Source organism: Schistocerca nitens, chromosome 8 (genome assembly GCF_023898315.1).
Source record: "Schistocerca nitens isolate TAMUIC-IGC-003100 chromosome 8, iqSchNite1.1, whole genome shotgun sequence".
NCBI classification, from domain to species: domain Eukaryota; kingdom Metazoa; phylum Arthropoda; class Insecta; order Orthoptera; family Acrididae; genus Schistocerca; species Schistocerca nitens.
Window position 1 is genome coordinate 425,204,307 of NC_064621.1, and position 10,628 is coordinate 425,214,934.

At 42.5% G+C, this 10,628-nt stretch overlaps 1 pseudogene; it reads left to right on the forward strand.

The window, feature by feature from the left end:
• The first annotated feature begins 10,257 nt into the window (after positions 1-10,257).
• On the forward strand, positions 10,258-10,374 carry LOC126200091 (5S ribosomal RNA; annotated as a pseudogene).
• The last annotated feature ends 254 nt before the right edge of the window (positions 10,375-10,628 follow it).

Here is a 10,628-nt window from a genome sequence, read left to right on the forward strand (position 1 = left end):
TATTTAGTCAGTAAAGAGCCTTCCAAATATGCGTAGTTAACACATTTCTCACATGTTACTCACTCAACAGGAATTTGAGTGCTGTTCGTTGCAGACCCACAAAAATCCTACTTCTCAACAATCTGAATAATTTTTCCTAATGACAGACAAATGTGTCGGCGTCAGAGCAAGGCAAATCGTCCTAAATTTTCAGATGTAGTAGTTGGCAGAATTAAATCAGCAAATGAAGAAGCTTGCAGTGGTTAATTGTACATTAATAACGTTTCTGTCAGACCGTCGCCCACCTAAACATTAAGTCGTGAAATCGGTGTGGTTCAACTGGTTTAGTCGTTGATTTCAAACAGAACTGTGGTAACACATCCATACAAAACACACAATACAACCTTCTATCCCACAAAAGATTCTAAAAGTTCATTCCTGCTCTCATGTACACCTAAAATACACATATCACACACTTTCTATAAAATAGTTACCTATTCTGAATCGCTAAGTCTCAAGGCCCTGGTAGTAGACAAAATTTCATTAGAGCTACTGACAGCTTGGGAGAGCCAAGCCTAACAAAACTCTACCATCTGGTGAGCAAGTTGTATGAGACTGGCGAAATACCCTCAGACTCCAAGAAGAATATTACAGTTCCAATTCGAAGGAAAGCAGGTATTGACAGATGTGAAAATCACCAAACTATCAGTTTAATAAGCCACTGCTGCAAAATACTAACACGAATTCTTTACAGACGAATGGAAGAACTGGTCGAAGCCGACCTCGGAGAAGATCAGTTTGGATTCCGTAGAAATGTTGGAACACGTGAGGCAATACTGACCCTACAATTATCTTAGAAAATAGATTAAGGAAAGGTAAACCTACGTTTCTAGCGTTTGTAGACTTAGAGAAAGCTTTTGACAATGTTGACTGGATTACTCTCTTTCAAATTCTAAAGGCGGCAGGGGTAAAGTACAGGGAGCGAAAGGCTATTTACAATTTGTATAGAAACCAGATGGCAGTTATAAGAGTCAATGGACATGAAAGGGAAGCAGTGGTTGGGAAGGGAGTGAGACCGGGTTGAACCCTCTCCCCGATGTTATTCAATCTGTATATTGAGAAATCAGTACAGGAAACTAAAAGAAAAATTTGGAGTATGAATTAAAATCCATGGAAAAGAAATAAAAACTTTGAGGTTCGCCTATGACATTGTAATTCTGTCAGAGACAGCAAAGGAATTGGAAGAGCTGTTGAACGGAATGGACAGTGTCTTGAAAGGAGGATATAAGATGAACATCAACAAAAGTAACACGAGGATAATGGGAATGTAGTCGAATTAAGTCAGGTGATGCTGAGGGAATTAGATTAGGAAATGAGACACTTATAGTAGTCAAGGAGCTTTGCAATTTGGGGAGCAAAGTAACTGATGATGGTCGAAGTAGAGAGGATATAAAATGTAGACTGGGAATGGCAACGAAAGCGTTTCTGAAGAAGAGAAATTTGTTATCATCCAGTATAGATTTAAGTGTCAGGAAATCATATCTGAAAGCATTTGTATGGAGTGTAGCCATGTATGGAAGTGAAACATGGACGATAAATAGTTTGGACAAGAAGAGAATAGAAGCTTTCGAAATGTGGTGCTACAGAAGAATGCTGAAGATTAGATGGGTAGATCACATAACTAATGAGGAGGTACTGAATAGAATTGGGGAGAAGAGGAGTTTGTGGCATAACTTGACAAGAAGAAGGGACCGGTTGGTAGGACATGTTCCGAGGCATCAAGGGATCGCAAATTTAGCACTGGAGGGGAGCGAGGAGGGTAAAAATCGTAGAAGGAGACCAACAGACGAATACACTAAGCAGAGTCAGTAGGATGTAGGTTGCAGTAAGTACTGGGAGATGAAGAAGCTTGCACAGGGTAGAGTAGCATGGAGAGCTGCATCAAACCGGTTTCAGGACTGAAGACCACGACGAGATAGTAATTTATCTTCCTGCGTTTATCTTCGTGCATGTGAATGATGTTCTCATATAGAATTATTATGATTATTAGTTGAATTTTACAAACATGCAACTTGACAGATAGTTGCAAGAGGTATGTAACTCACATATTGGAAGTCGCCCATTGAGTCTCCACTACAAGTCCCCCATGACTTCACTATTACTCAGAAATGGAGGTTATATCATGGGGGCATGTGGGGCAGGGGAGGGTATTACAGGCAGTGGTGGTACCTATTACGGCTCTTCAAGCGCACTGATTTTATATATATATATATATATATATATATATATATATATATATATATATATATATATATATATAGGGTGGTCCCGAATTCATGGTACAAACTTTAATGGTAGGTACAGGACATTGTAACAAGGATTTATTGTATAGGAATCTATAGTCGCAGGTGACGCGGTGAGGCGTAAACAGGGGAAAGAGAAATGGAGTGATCGGTTGGTGTCACTGCCGGTAGAGGGCAGTAGATGAACATGATGTATCGCAGTAGGGACAAGCGCCATTCACAATTGTGCTGCCGTAGACGATGGGTGACTTTACGTATGCAGAAAAAGCAGACATGCATTACATGTACGGCCGTGCAAATGGTAACGCCAGAGCTGCGTTACGAATGTATCGCGCGGAGTATCCTAATCGACGAATGCCGGATCATAGACTTTTTCAACGGTTACATCGTCAACTTTGTGAAACAGGTACGTTCGACGTCAACAGACATGACGCTGGTCGATTAAGAGCTGTACGCACTCCAAGACTGGAAGAACGCATCTTGAACATAGTGGCTGATAGACCCGAGTCAAGCACAAGAACTGTTGCGCGTGACGTACATGTGAGTCATCAGACTGTATGCAGAGTGTTAAATGAAAATCGCTTACACCCCTTCCATTTTCAAAAAGTACAAGCATTGAATCCGGCAGATTATCCTCTTCGCGTGAACTTCTGCCAGTGGTTGTTGCAGCAATGTGCGTTGCAGCCGGATTTCGTAGGTCATGTGCTATTTACAGATGAAGCGACATTTTCACGCGAGGGTGTCTTTAATGCGCACAATTCCCATGTGTGGGCAACAGATAATCCACATGCAACGCGTCCACATGCGTATCAACAACGTTTCGGTATTAATGTGTGGGCTGGTATTGTGAACGACTTTTTGATTGGGCCATACTTACTACCCACGCGACTCTGTGGCGAAAGCTATCTTATTTTTCTGCAAGAAGTGTTACCAGAACTGCTGCAAGATGTTCCGCTCGCCATTCGTAACCGCATGTGGTTTCAGCACGATGGAGCGCCAGCACACTTCAGCACTGCTGTACGGAATTACCTGAATGCCACGTTTGGTGCTAGATGGATTGGGCGTGGTGGACCAGTCCCTTGGCCACCCCGATCTCCTGATTTCTCTTGCCTCGATTACTTTTTATGGGGACATCTTAAGAGCCTTGTTTATGAGACTCCAGTTGACTCAGATGAGGATCTCGTTGCTCGCATATCTGTAGCTGCTGCAGGTGTGCGTGAAATACCAGGCATCTTTGAACGTGTACGCCAATCGCTGCACCGACGCTGTCAAGCATGTATCGCTCATGGTGGACGCAATTTTGAACACTTACTGTAAACATGACACTTGTCAACAACGATTTCAATAAAATCTTTCGTTTTCCTTTCGGCCGTTATTTCCCCTGTTTACGCCTCACCGCGTCACCTGGGACTATACATTCCTATACAATATATCCTTGTTACAATGTCCTGCACCTACCATTAAAGTTTGTACCATGAATTCGGGACCACCCTGTATATATATATATATGCTTATGGTGTTGCAAAAAGGTACGGTTAAACTTTCAGGAAACATTCCTCACACACAAATAAAGAAAAGATGTTATGTGGGCATGTGTCTGGAAAAGCTTAATTTCCATGTTACAGCTCATTTTAGTTTCGTCAGTATGTACTGTACTTCCGCGATTCACCGCCAGTTGGCCCAATAGAAGGAAGGTAATATTGACTTCGGTGCTTGTGTTGACATGCGGCTCATTGCTCTACAGTACTAGCATCAAGCATATCAGTATGTAGCATCAACAGGTTAGCGTTCATCACGAACGTGGTTTTGCAGCCAGTGCAATGTTTACAAATGCGGAGTTGGCACATGCCCATTTGACGTATGGATTAGCACGGGGCAATAGCCGTGGCGCGGTACGTTTCTATCGAGACAGATTTCCAGAACGAAGGTGTCCCGACAGGAAGACTTTCGAAGCAATTGATCGGCGCTTAGGGAGCAAGTAACATTCCAGTCTATGACTCGCGACTGGGGAAGACCTAGAACGACGAAGACACCTGCAATGGACGAGGCAATTCTTCGTGCAGTTGACGATAACCCTAATGTCAGCGTCAGAGAAGTTGCTGCTGTACAAGCAGAGACTCTTCGTGCTCGTAATGTGGGCGGCTGTGAAACAATACGCCATTCTCCAGGGCGGCAACAGTGCATCAGGGACTCCATGCGACGGAGGGTGGATGCATGTATCCTCGCTAACGGAGGACATTTTGATCACTTCCTGTAACAAAGTGTTGGAAGCCACGCTGGTACATTCTGTTGCTGTGTTTCCATTCAATGATTAATGTGATTTGAAGAGAAGTAATAAAATTAGCTCTAACATGGAAAGTAAGCGTTACCGGACACATGTCCACATAACATATTTTCTTTCTTTGTGTAAGAGGAATGTTTCCTGAAAGTTTGGTCGTACCTTTTTGTAACACCCCCATCTATCTTTTTATGATCGAGCGACAGTATGGTGTGTATATATATAAAGGGTGGACCGCTGATAGTGACCGGGCCAAATATCCCACGAAATAAGCATAAAGAAAACTACAAAGAACGAAACTCGTCTAGCTAGAATTGGGGAACCCGATGGCGCTATGGTTGGCCCGCTAGATGGTTCTCTCATAGATCAAACGGATATAAACTGCGTTTTTTTAAATAGAAACCCGCATACTTTATTAAATATTCGTGTAGTATGTAAGGAAATATGAATGTTTTAGTTGGGCCACTTTTATCACTTTGCGATAGATGGCGCTGTAATAGCCATAAACGTATAAGTACGTGGTATAACGTAACATTCCGCCAGTGCGGACGGTATTTGCTTCGTGATACGTTACTAGTATTAAATGGACCATTTACAAATTGCGGAAAAGGTCGATGTCGTGTTGATGTACGCCTGTTGTTGTTGTTGTGGTCTTCAGTCCTGAGACTGGTTTGATGCAGCTCTCCATGCTACTCTATCCTGTGCAAGCTTCTTCATCTCCCAGTACCTACTGCAACCTACATCCTTCTGAATCTGCTTAGTGTATTCATCTCTTGTTCTCCCCCTATGATTTTTACCCTCCACGCTGCCTCCAATACTAAATTGGTGATCCCTTGATGCCTCAGAACATGTCCTACCAACCGATCCCTTCTTCTGGTCAAGTTGTGCCACAAACTCCTCTTCTCCCCAATCCTATTCAATACTTCATCAGTTATGTGATCTACCCATTAATCTTCAGCATTCTTCTGTAGCACCACATTTCGAAAGCTTCTATTCTCTTCTTGTCCAAACTATTTACCGTCCATGTTTCACTTCCATACATGGCTACACTCCATACAAATACTTTCAGAGATGACATCCTGACACTTAAATCTATACTCGATGTTAACAAATTTCACTTCTTCAGAAACGCTTTCCTTGCCATTGCCAGTCTACATTTTATATCCTCTCTACTTCGACCATCATCAGTTACTTTGCTCCCCAAATTACAAAACTCCTTTACTGCTTTAAGTGTCTCATTTCCCAATCTAATACCCTCAACATCACCCGACTTAATTCGACTACATTCCATAATCCTCGTTTTGCTTTTGTTGATGTTCATCTTATATCCTCCTTTCAAGACACCCTCCATTCCGTTCAACTGCTCTTCCAAGTCCTTTGCTGTCTCTGACAGAATTACAATGTCATCGGCGAACCTCAAAGTTTTTATTTCTTCTCCATGGATTTTAATACCTACTCCGAATTTTTCTTTTGTTTCCTTTACTTCTTGCTCAATATACAGATTGAATAACATCGGGGAGAGGCTACAGCCCTGTCTTACTCCCTTCCCAACCACTGCTTCCCTTTCATGTCCCTCGGCTCTTATAACTGCTATCTGGTTTCTGTACAAATAGTAAATAGCCTTTCGCTCCCTGTATTTTACCCCTGCCACCTTTAGAATTTGAAAGAGAGTATTCCAGTCAACATTTTCAAAAGCTTTCTCTAAGTCCACAAATGCTAGAAACGTAGGTTTGCCTTTCCTTAATCTTACTTCTAAGGTAAGTCATAAGCTCATTATTGCCTCACGTGTTCAAGTATTTCTACGGAATCCAAACTGATCTTCCCCGAAGGTCGCCTTCTACTAGTTTTTCCATTCATCTGTAAAGAATTCGTGTTAGTATTTTGCAGCTGTGGCTTATTAAACTGATTGTTCGGTAATTCTCACATCTGTCAACACCTGCTTTCTTTGGGATTGGAATTATTATATTCCTCTTGAAGTCTGAGGGTATTTAGCCTGTTTCATACATCTTGCTCACCAGATGGTAGAGTTTTGTCAGGACTGGCTCTCTCAAGGCCGTCAGTAGTTCCAATGGAATGTTGTCTACACCGGGGGCCTTGTTTCGACTCAGGTCTTTCAGTGCTCTGTCAAACTCTTCACGCAGTATCTTATCTCCCATTTCGTCTTCATCTACATCCTCTTCAATTTCCATAATATTGTCCTCAAGCACATCGCCCTTGTATAAACCCTCTATATACTCCTTCCACCTTTCTGCCTTCCCTTCTTTGCTTAGAACTGGGTTGCCATCTGAACTCTTGATGTTCATACGAGTGGTTCTCTTATCTCCAAACGTCTCTTTAATTCTCCTGTAGGCAGTAACTATCTTACCCCTAGTGAGATAAGTCTCTACATCCTTACATTTGTCCTCTAGCCATCCCTGCTTAGCCATTTTGCACTTCCTGTCGATCTCATTTTTGAGACATTTGTATTCCTTTTTGCCTGTTTCATTTACTGCATTTTTATATTTTCTCCTTTCATCAATTAAATTCAATATTTCTTCTGTTACCCAAGGATTTCTACTAGCCCTCGTCTTTTTACCTACTTGATCCTCTGCTGCCTTCACTACTTCATCCCTCAAAGCTACCCATTCTTCTTCTACTGTATTTTTTCCCCCCATTCCTGTCAATTTTTCCCTTATGCTCTCCCTGAAACTCTGTACAACCTCTGGTTCTTTCAGTTTATCCATGTCCCATCTCCTTAAATTCCCACCTTTTTGCTGTTTCTTCAGTTTTAATCTACAGGTCATAACCAATAGATTGTGGTCAGAGTCCACATCTGCCCCTGGAAATGTCTTACAATTTAAAACCTGGTTCCTAAATCTCTGTCTTACCATTATATAATCTATCTGATACCTTTTAGTATCTTCAGGGTTCTTCCAGGTATACAACCTTCTATCATGACTCTTAAACCAAGTGTTAGCTATGATTAAGTTGTGCTCTGTGCAAAATTCTACCAGGCGGCTTCCTCTTTCATTTCTTAGCCCCAATCCATATTCATCTACTACGTTTCATTCTCTCCCTTTTCCTACACTCGAATTCCAGTCACCCATGACTATTAAATTTTCGTCTCCCTTCACCATCTGAATAATTTCTTTTATTTCCTCATACATTTCTTCAATTTCTTCGTCATCTGCAGAGCTATTTGGCATATAAACTTGTACTACTGTAGTAGGTGTGGGATTCGTATCTATCTTGGCCACAATAATGCGTTCACTATGCTGTTTGTAGTAGCTTACCCGCATTCCTATTTTCCTATTCATTATTAAACCTACTCCTGCATTACCCCTATTTGACTTTGTGTTTATAACCCTGTAGTCACCTGACCAGAAGTCTTGTTCCTCCTGCCACCGAACTTCACTAATTCCCACTATATCTAACTTTAACCTATCCATTTCCCTTTTTAAATTTTCTAACCTACCTGCCCGATTAAGGGACCTGACATTCCACGCTCCGATCCGTAGAACGCCAGTTTTCTTTCTCCTGATAACGACATCGAGTAGTCCCCGCCCGGAGATCCGAATGGGGGACTATTTTACCTCCGGAATATTTTACCCAAGAGGACGCCATCATCATTTAATCATACAGTAAAGCTGCATGCCCTCGGGAAAAATTACGGCCGTAGTTTCCCCTTGCTTTCAGCCAGATCAGTCAATCATCCAGACTGTTGCCCTTGCAACTACTGAAAAGGCTGCTGCCCCTCTTCAGGAGCCACACGTTTGTCTGGCCTCTCAACAGATACCCCTCCGTTGTGGTTGTACCTACGGTACGGCTATCTGTATCGCTGAGGCCCGCAAGCCTCCCCACCAACGGCAACGTCCATGGTTCATGGGGGGGAGGGGGGGGGGATGTACGCCTATTGTGATCAAAATGCCCAACGGGCGTGCGATATGAATGCTGCTCGGTATCCTGAACGACATCATCCAAGTGTCCGGACCGTTCGCCGGATAATTACGTTATTTGAGGAAACAGGAAGTGTTCAGTCACATGTGAAACGTCAACCATGACCTGGAAAAAATGATGATGCCCAAGTAGGTGTTTTAGCGGCTGTCACAGCTAATCCGCACATCAGTAGCAGACAAATAACGCGAGAATCGGGAATCTCAAAAACATCGGTTTTGAGGATGCTACAACAACGTCGATTGCACCCGTACCATATTTCTGTGCACCAGGAATTGCATGGCGACGACTTTTACGTCGTGTACAGTTCTGCCACTGGGCAAAAGAGAAATTACGGTACGATGGCAGATTTTTTGCACGAGTTCTATTTAGTGACGAAGCGTCATTTACCAACAGTGGTAACGTAAACCGGCATAATATGCACTATTGGGCAACAGAAAATCCACGATGGCTGCGACAAATGGAACATCAGCGACTTTGGCAGGTTAATGTATGGTGTGGCATTATGGGAGGAAGGATGGTTGTCCCCCATTTTATCGATGGCATTGTAAATGGTGCAATGTATGCTAATTTCCTACGTAATGTTCTATCGATGTTACTACAAGATGTTACACTGCATGACAGAATGGAGAGGTACTTCCAACATGATGGATGTCCGGCAAATAGCTCACATGTGGTTGAAGGGATACTGAATAGAATATTTCACGATTGGCGGATTGGCATGTTCTCGTTCACCGGATCTGTCGTCTCCGGAATTTTTCTGTGGGGAAAATTTAAGGATATTTGCTACCGTGATGCACCGACAACACCTGACAACATGCGTTAGCACAATGTCAGTGCATGTGCGAACAATACGAAAGGTGAACTACTTGCTGTTGAGAGGAATGTCATTACACGTATTGCCAAATGCATTGAGGTTGACGAACATCATTTCGAGCATTTTTTGCAGTTATGTGGTATTTTCTGCTAATCACGCTGTAACAGCATGCTTTCTCAGAAATGATAAGTTCACAATGGTACGTGTATCACATCGGAACAACCGAAATAAAATGTTCAAACGTACCCACGTTCAAGGAAACAATTTGGTCGAACTAAACCATTCGTATTTCTTTGCATACTACACCAATATATAATAAAATGGGGGTTCCTCTTTTAAAAACGCAGTTGATATCCGTTTGACCTATGGCAGAGCCATCTTGCAGACCAACCATAATGCCATCTGGTATCCCCCTTCAAGCTAGACAAGTTTCGTTGTTTGTAGTTTTTTCGTTTGATGCTTATTTTGTGAGATATTTGGCCCAGTCATGATCAATGGTCCACCGTATATATATATATATATATATATATATATATATATATATATATATATATAATGAAATACATAAAACTTCAGTGTGATGATCACCATCATTGTAATCTTCATCAGCATCATAATCATCAACATCGTCACCACTATTTGGTGCATGGCTTGCAGGTTAGCCTTGCTCATAGCACATGCCTTGCTGTGTATCGCTCACTAGAATTATCATATTCTTATGTTAAGTATACATAAAAGTCACAACCGAAAATTCCGCACACACACACACACACACACACACACACACACATACGCATGCACCAGTGTATCATTCTCACCACTTTCTCCACATACACACACACACACACACACACACACAAACACACACACACACACACACACACACACACACACACACACATATATATATATATATATATATATATATATATATATATATCCTCTTGGGCAACGGCCTTGCCACAGTGGATACACCGGTTCCCGTGCGATCACCGAAGTTAAGCACTGTCGGGTGTGGCCGGCACTTGGATGGGTGACCATCCTGCCGCCATGCGCTGTTGCCATTTTTCGGGGTGCACTCAGCCTCGTGATGCCAATTGAGGAGCTACTCGACCGATTAGTAGCGGCTCCGGTCAATGAAAACCGTCTTAACGACCGGGAGAGCGGTGTGCTGACCCCATGCCCCTCCTATCCGCATCCTCGCCTGAGGATGATACGGCGGTCGGATGGTCCCGATGGGTCGCTTGCGGCCTGTAGACGGAGTATAAAAAAAAAAATATATATCCTCTTAATACATGAGTTAATGTTCACTCACCAT